The sequence below is a fragment of the Meles meles genome, chromosome 18 (genome assembly GCF_922984935.1).
Source record: "Meles meles chromosome 18, mMelMel3.1 paternal haplotype, whole genome shotgun sequence".
Lineage (NCBI taxonomy): Eukaryota > Metazoa > Chordata > Mammalia > Carnivora > Mustelidae > Meles > Meles meles.
This window is the reverse complement of record NC_060083.1, coordinates 32,838,813-32,846,755: the sequence shown is the minus strand read 5'-3', so window position 1 is coordinate 32,846,755 and position 7,943 is coordinate 32,838,813.

Sequence of the window (7,943 nt, the reverse complement as noted above, 5' to 3'; positions counted from 1 at the left end):
GCTAAAAGAATACTTCGGATAATTAGTCATTCATGCAAATGTTTACTTACTCAACAGACATTTATTGAGTTCCAAGAATGATAATAATTAGCACTCACTGAGTGCTTACTCCGTGTCAGGCACAGCGCTAAGCCCTTTGCACTCTACTGTGAGCCAGATGTTGGGAAGACAGAAATAAAAATGCATGAACTGCCTTCAAGTTGTTGAGAGGCCAGTAACCGACATTGTAATAGTTTTGTGTAACCTTCACAACAACATCCCTGTGAAATCTTATCCTTGAGAGGAAGTGAGTGTAATGGTTGAGAGTAGGGGCTTTTATGTCAGGGACCTGGTCTGAAACCTGTTTAGATCACTTTTTAGTGGTGTCACCTTGGGCAAAGTACTTAACCTGTTGAAGCCTCAGTTTTCCCATCTGTACAATGGACAAGGAATTAATAACAGCTGTACTTTATGGAGTCATGAGGATTAAAGAAGATAATGCATATAAATTGGTAGCATGGTGCTTGGCATGTGATGAGTTATTATTAAGGTACTCTGGGTATTATTACTATTAAGTAACAGGTACTAATACCATTAAGGTACTATTACTAAGGTACTATGGGATCCCAGGAATTCACTTAGGATTATATTAAATTAAGGCTACCTGAAGGCATTAACACTCACCGGATTACTGGGAGACAAGGGAGAAAGTAGAATTAGGATAAATGGTTATTCTGGTCAGAAGCGCAGCGTCGGCCTCTAGCCCCCCATTAGTATTTCTGTGTGATAACACACACCTCTTCAGTTCCAGGTTCCGCCAGCGTAACACTGTGTGTGATTACAGTAGGCCTTGGAGAAATCCCTTCTTGCTTCTGAGATTCGGATTCTCCTTTTTTTTTTTAAACTGAAGTGTCGTTGACGCACAATGTTACATTAGTTTCAGGTATAAACCACACAGCACTTCAACCAGTCCAGTGTTCTGTTAGGCTTAGCTCCAGTGGGGGGTCCCATCTGCCACCCTACAGTGCTGCTGCAGCCAGATTCCTTGTGCTGTAGCTGTTGTCCCCATGACTGACTTCATTCGGATTCTTCCTCTTTCACAAAGTAAAGGCTGTAACAGTCTCACTTAGGAGTTTATCCTCCAAGTGTGTCCACTTCCCCATTGTTTATAATGGCACAGACTTGGAAGTGTGTCTATTCGCGACTATCAATGGGGAAATAGTTCTGAATTATGACATTCAGGAAGGAAGGCGATGGCGCCGCTAAAAAGATAGAGGTAAATCCATGCGAGCTGCTATGGAGAAATGTACTCTGTTGAGCCGAAACTTACATGCAATGAATGCACCCACTTCTGAGCATGTAGCTCTGGGCCTTTTGGCAAATGTATTCCCATTCCCATTACCCCATCGAGCTAAAAAAACGATTTTCATCCCTCTAAAAATTCCCTTATGCCACTTTCCATCAATCCCTCCCCACCCACCCAAAGTCATCATTATTCTGATTACTTTCTTTTTTTTTTTTGAGATTTATAAATTTATTTGAGAAAGAGAGAGAGAGCAAGTGCAAATGGAGGGAGGGGTAGAGGGACAGGATCTGCAAACAGACTCCCAGCTGAGGGCAGAGCCTGTCTCAGGGCTCCATCTCACAACCCCGAGATCGTGACTTGAGCCAAAACCAAGAGCTGGATGCTCCAATGACTGAACCACCCAGGTGCCTCAGTCATTATTCTGACTTCTGACACCATAGATTCGTTTTGTCTTTTCTTAAACTCGGGGTTTTTGGAATTATAGTTTTAGAAAAAGTAGTCAGCTATGTTGTTGCGAGTAACAGTAGTTTCCTTTTTGTTGCTGTTGTGCCCAGTATATTTGTGTCCCACTCACCCCCCAACCCTTACCCCACCCTGAATCTTAAAACTCCAATACCCCACCTCCAGTGTGGCTATATTTGGAGATGGGCCCTTTAAGGAAGTAATTAAAGTTAAAAGGTTATAGGGGTAGGGCTCTGATCCAATAGGATTAGTTTTTTTTTAAAGAAGGGATACCAGAGAGCTTGCTGTCTCTCTCCCTCCCTCCCTCTCTCTCCCTCTTCCCCCCTTTCCTTCTCTCTCCTTCCCTCTCCTTCCCTCCCTCACTATCTCCCATCTCCCTCCCTCTCCCTCTTTTCCCTTCTCCCTCTCCCCCTCCCCCTCTTCTCCCCCCCCCCCCCCCCCCCCCCGCCCCTTCTCTCTGTCTCTCTGAAGGCGCAAAGAAAAGGTCATGTGAACACAGAGCAGGATGGTTGCTTCCTATAAGCCAAGAGAAAAGGTCTCAGAAACCTACTTTGCCAGTACCTTGACCTTGGACTTACCAGGCTCCCGAACTGTGAGACATAAATTTCTGTTATTTAAGCCTTTGGTATTTTATGGCAGCACGAGCAGACTTTCTGAGTGGTATTATGTGGTTTGTTTGTGTACTATGGTTTTCTTTATTCTCTAGGGAGGGACATTTGGGCTGTTCCAGTGTGGGGCCATATGTATAAAGTGTGTGTGTGTGTGTGTGTGTGTGTGTGTGTGTGTGTGTACATGAGTTCTCTTGGGTATATACCTAGGGAGTGAATTTTTGTGTCATATGATAAGTATATGTTGAACTGTATTAAAAACTGTCAGTTTCCCTAGATGATAGTACCATTTCACACTGCAACCAGAAATAACCAAGAGTTCTAGCTGCTCTTGCCAGCCCTGAGTATTTTTAGTCTTTTAAATTTTAGCCATTTCACTGTGTATAACAGTCTATCTTATTGTGGTTTTAATTCCTGATGACACGTGATGTGGAATAGGTATTGTCTTGATTATTAAGTTTTCATATTTTGGAAAATACTTTATTAAGTATTTTGTCCTTTTTTGTTGCATTGTGTCTCTGAAGAAGAGAGACACACAGTTTATTTATGCTTCTTTTATGGTTAGTGCCTTTTGTGCCCTAAGAAATTTTTGCTTACTGAGAGGTCATGAAGATATTTCCGGATTTAGAAGATTTTTCTATAAACCTTAGTTTCTGCTTTCATACTTAGGCCTCTGATCCATTTGAATTAATATTCTTTTTTTTTTAAGATTTTATTTATTTATTTGACAGAGAGAGACACAGCAAGAGAGGGAGCACAGAAGTGGGAGTGGGGGGCACCTGGGTGGCTCAGTGGATTAAGCCGCTGTCTTCGGCTCAGGTCATGATCTCAGGGTCCTGGGATCGAGCCCCGCATCGGGCTCTCTGCTCTGTGGGGAGCCTGCTTCCTCCTCTCTCTCTCTGCCTGCCTCTCTGCCTGCTTGAAATCTCTATCTGTCAAATATATAAATAAAATCTTTAAAAAAAAAAAAAAAAAAAAAAAAAGAAGTGGGAGTGGGACAGGGAGAAGCAGGCTTCCCAAGGAGCAGGAAGCCCGATGCAGGGCTCGATCCCAGGACCCCAGGATCATGACCAGAACAGAAGGCAGATGCTTAATGACTGAGCCACCCAGGTGCCCCTGAGCTAATATTTGTGTATGGTGTAAGGTACAGGTCAAGGCTTATTATTTCCAGTATGGATATCCAGTTGTTCCAGCAACATGTGTGGAAAAGACGATCTTTTCCCCATTGAATTACCTTTGAAACTGTAAAAATTCAGTCAATCCTACCATGTGTAGTGGTCTGTTTCTGGACTTTATTCTGCTGCCATTTATCTTTATGTCTATACCAGAGTTTAAATCTTGAAAGCAGGTAATATAAGTCTTCCAATTTTGTTGTTTCTCGTAACTGTCTTGACTCTTCTAGGATACTCTCATTTCCATATAAACTTTAGAATAAGCATGTAAAAAAAAAGCCTACTGAGATTTTAATTAGAATCTACAGATCAATGCATTGAATGTATAGATCAATTTGCAAGAAAATCGATACCTCAACAATAGTATTTCATTCAATGAACATGGTATACCTTTCCATTTATTTAGATCTTATAAATTCCTTTTAGGTATATTTTGTGGTTTTCCTTGTATTTGTCAGTTTTGTTAAAATTTTCCCTAAGTATTTAATTGCTTTTGGTATTTTTGTTTTTTAAATTTTGTTTGTCAATTACTCATTGCTAGTATATAGAAATACAGTTGATTTTTGTACATTGTCTTTGTATCATGCAAATCCTCTTATTAGTGATAGTGGTGATTTTATAGACTGCTTTGGATGTTCTAGGTATTAAATCATGTTATCATGAAAGAGTTAGTTTTACTCTTCATTTTCAATTTTTATATATTTTATTTCTTTTTCTTGCCTTACTGCACTGATTAGAACCTCCAGAACTATGCAGTTGTGGTAAAATGTACATCTTTGTTTTGTTCCCAGTCTTAAGGTAAAGTGTTTAGTCTTTCAACACTAGGTAGATATTAGCTATAGGTTTTCATAAGTGTCCTTTATTAGGTTAAGAATTTTCCATATTATTTTTGTTTGCTGAGTTGTCTGTCTTTATTATTTTTTATCTTGAATCACTTTGAATTGATGTTTTTCCTGCATCTGTCGAAATGTTCATATGTTTGTTTTCTTTTATTCTGTTAATGTTGTGAATTACACTGATTAAATTTTGAATATTAAACCAGTCTAAGCATTCCTGGGATAAACCATATTTAGCTATGATGCATTTTTTTATGAATTAGTGGGTTTAATTTGCTAATATTTTGTTTAGAGTTTCTGTGTTTATGTTCAAAAGGGATTTTGGTGTAAACTTTCTTTTCTTATAATGTCTTTGTCAGACTTTGATATCAGGGTTATGCTGAGATGGAAATTGTTTTCCTCTGTTCTCTAAAAAATGTTTATATAAAATTTGTTCTATTTCTTTCTTAAATTTTTAATAGAATTCACCAGTTAAGCCATAGGGGCCTGGAGTTTTCTTTGTGAGAAGGTTTTACTTTTATTTATTTATTAAAAAAATTGTTTTTAAGATTTTATTTGCTTATTTGACACACAGAGAGACAGCAAGAGCAGGAACACAAGCAGGGGGAGTGGGAGAGGGAGAAGCATGCTTCCTGCCAAGCAGGGAGCCTGACTGGTGTTCTATCCCAGGACCCTGGGGTCATGACCTGAGCTGAAGGTAGAAGCTTAACAGCTAAGCCACCCAGGTACCCCTGTGAGAAGATTTTAAATTACGAATTCAGTTTCTTTCTTTCTTTCTTTTTTTTTTTTTAAGATTTTTATTTATTTATTTGACAGACAGAGATCACAAGTAGGCAGAGAGGCAGGCAGAGAGAGAGGAAGGGAAGCAGGCTCCCCGCTGAGCAGAGAGCCCGATGTGGGGCTCCATCCCAAAACCCTGGGATCATGACCTGAGCTGAAGGCAGAGGCTTTAACCCACTGAGCCACTCAGGTGCCCCTGAATTCAGTTTCTTTAGCAGATATAGGATGATTCAGATTTTTTACTCCTTCCTAGGGCAGTTTAAGAAAGTTCTGTTTTTCAAGGAATTTTTCTATTTCCTTTAAGTCATTGAACTTGCTGTTGTAAATCAAAGTCAAGATGGAATAACAGGGACCAACCAACCAAACAAACAAAATATGTGAAACAATGGTTGTCATTAGATAAGACATCAGGCAGCAATAGTTAATGACAGTAGAGAGTAAGAAAACAAAAAGGTGAGCCTCCTACAATTACCTGAACCTTTTGCCTTTGGAAAGATTCAAGACCCACGTGGAGTCCAGCCATTTCCCTGAGTTGAGGGGACAGAGCTGGGAGTCTGGGAAGGTAGAGGCGGGGAGAGTTTGCAGGGCAAGGTACTAGAGAAAACAGAGCTGCGCGGGTGTGCATACACAGGCACACACAGGTCTTCACCTAAATCCTGGCTACTGCATGCACTGAGGAAACTATCTGAGGCGGAAGAAAGAACTACCCAAAAGCATTAGAGAGAACAATCCCAGAAGTTTGCATGGGGCTTGGAATAGGACCTGTTCTCACCGAAAGGGACTAATTCAGAAAAAGCATTCCCAGTCGGTGTCCTCAGAAAAGTCTTTCCTCCATAGTGGGGCAGCCTCAGATCTAGACTAAACGTTACTCAGCTCCCACCTGACGAAGTTTAAAAACAAAACCTGAATCAAACCGTGTCTAACTAACTTAATCACATCACAGAACAAAGGTCAAGCATATTTATAGGAATAGAAAAATGGGTAGTCATTTTTCATTACACTCTGGATATTATGATTGATGTAGAATAGAGACTGTGCAGTTTTGAAAATCCTCTGCTACCCAGTGGTGAATGTTATTTTGGAGGGCGGTTAAATTTTTGATGGGTCACCTTGCCCTTGTTGAGGCGTGGTTTTACTGTTTTGTTAAGGTGGGTCTAGTTCAGTGTTGCTCTTATTCCTGGGGCAGAGTGCTCACTCCTAGGGCGTGGTCCTTATTCCTAAGAACCATCTTCCGTGAGCCCCGTGTATTTCTCCACAAGAACCATCTTCCGTGAGCCCCGTGTATTTCTCCACTCTGGCCATGTCTGGCCTCCCAACTTCTCTTCAGTATTCTGCACTGTCCACGATCTCTGTATATCTCTCAGCTCCTTAGCTGTTCTCCGCTAGACCTCGTGAACTATGGCCCCGGGTCCTGGCAGCCCTTCACAGATTGCGGGGCGGGGGGGGGGGGGGGGGGGGGGGGGGGGGCTGGGCAGTTAGGGTTAGAGCCCCACCCTGTAAGCCCCGCCCCTCAGCAGCCCAGCGCTCTCACCTGTTCCCCACTCCTGGCCCCTGCTTTCCTCCCAGGCCAACCACTGCTCTGGGCTTGGGCCCTGCTTACCTCCCTGAAACTTGGAGACTATCTTCCTCTGAAGGAAGCCGGGGTAACTATGGGATTTTTCTTCCACGCTACCCTTCTATGAAGGTAGCAGCTCAGCCCTTGCTCAATGCCTGAAATCAGTTGCTTCGTATCTTTTGCTCACTTTGATAGTTACTTATAGTGAGAAGTTAAGGCTGATGTCCGCTACTAAGTCATGGCCAGGACTAGAAAACCCGTGATATATTTTTATTTATTCATTTATTTTTATGGAGGTAAAATTCACCAAAAAAAAAAAAATGAATCATTTTAAAGGGGACAATCCAGTGGCATTCCAGGGTGAGTGATGTTCACCCTGTTGTATGACCACCACCTCTGTCCAGGTCCGAAACATTTTCATTACTCCCAGATGAGACCCTGTGCCCATTAAAAAGCTCCTGGCAACCACCAATCTTCTTCTGTTTCTATGGATTTAGTCATTCTGGATAATTCATGTACGTGGAGTGATGTGGTAACGTGGCCTTTTGTGTCTGGCTTCTGCCCCTGGCGTGTTTTCAAAGTCCCTCCACACTGTGGCATGGATCAGCACTCCATTCCTTTCTATGACTTTCTATGACTTCCATTCCTTTCTATGTATCTATCGTACAGATATGCCACAGTTTGTCCAAATTCATCAGTTGATGATCATTTGGGTTGTTTCTTCCTTTTGGGCTACTGTGACAAGTGCCGCTATGAGCAGATGTGTGCTTGTATTTGTTTGAGAATTCTTTGCAGTTCTTCTGGGCATATACCAAGGAGTGGAATTGCAGGCTCATATGGTAATTTTTTTTAATTTAAAAATTTTATTTATTTATTTGACTGAGAGAGACAGTGAGAGAGGGAACACAAGCAGGGGCAGCGGGAGAGGGGGAAGCAGGCTCCCCACTGAGCAGGGAACCCGGTGTAGGGCTTGATCCCAGGACCCTGGGATCCTGACCTGAGCAGAAGGCAGATGCTTAACCACTTGAGCCACCCAGGTGCCCCTCATATGGTAATTCTATATTTAACTTTTTAGAAACTGTCAAATTATTTTCCACAGCACCTGAACCATTTTACATTCCCATCAGGGGTGAACAGGGGTTCTAATTTCTCTGCTTCCTTGCTGACATTTGTTATTTTCCATTAAAAAAATAGAGCCATCCTAGTAGGTATGAAGTGGTATCTCCTTGTGGTTTTGACTTGTGT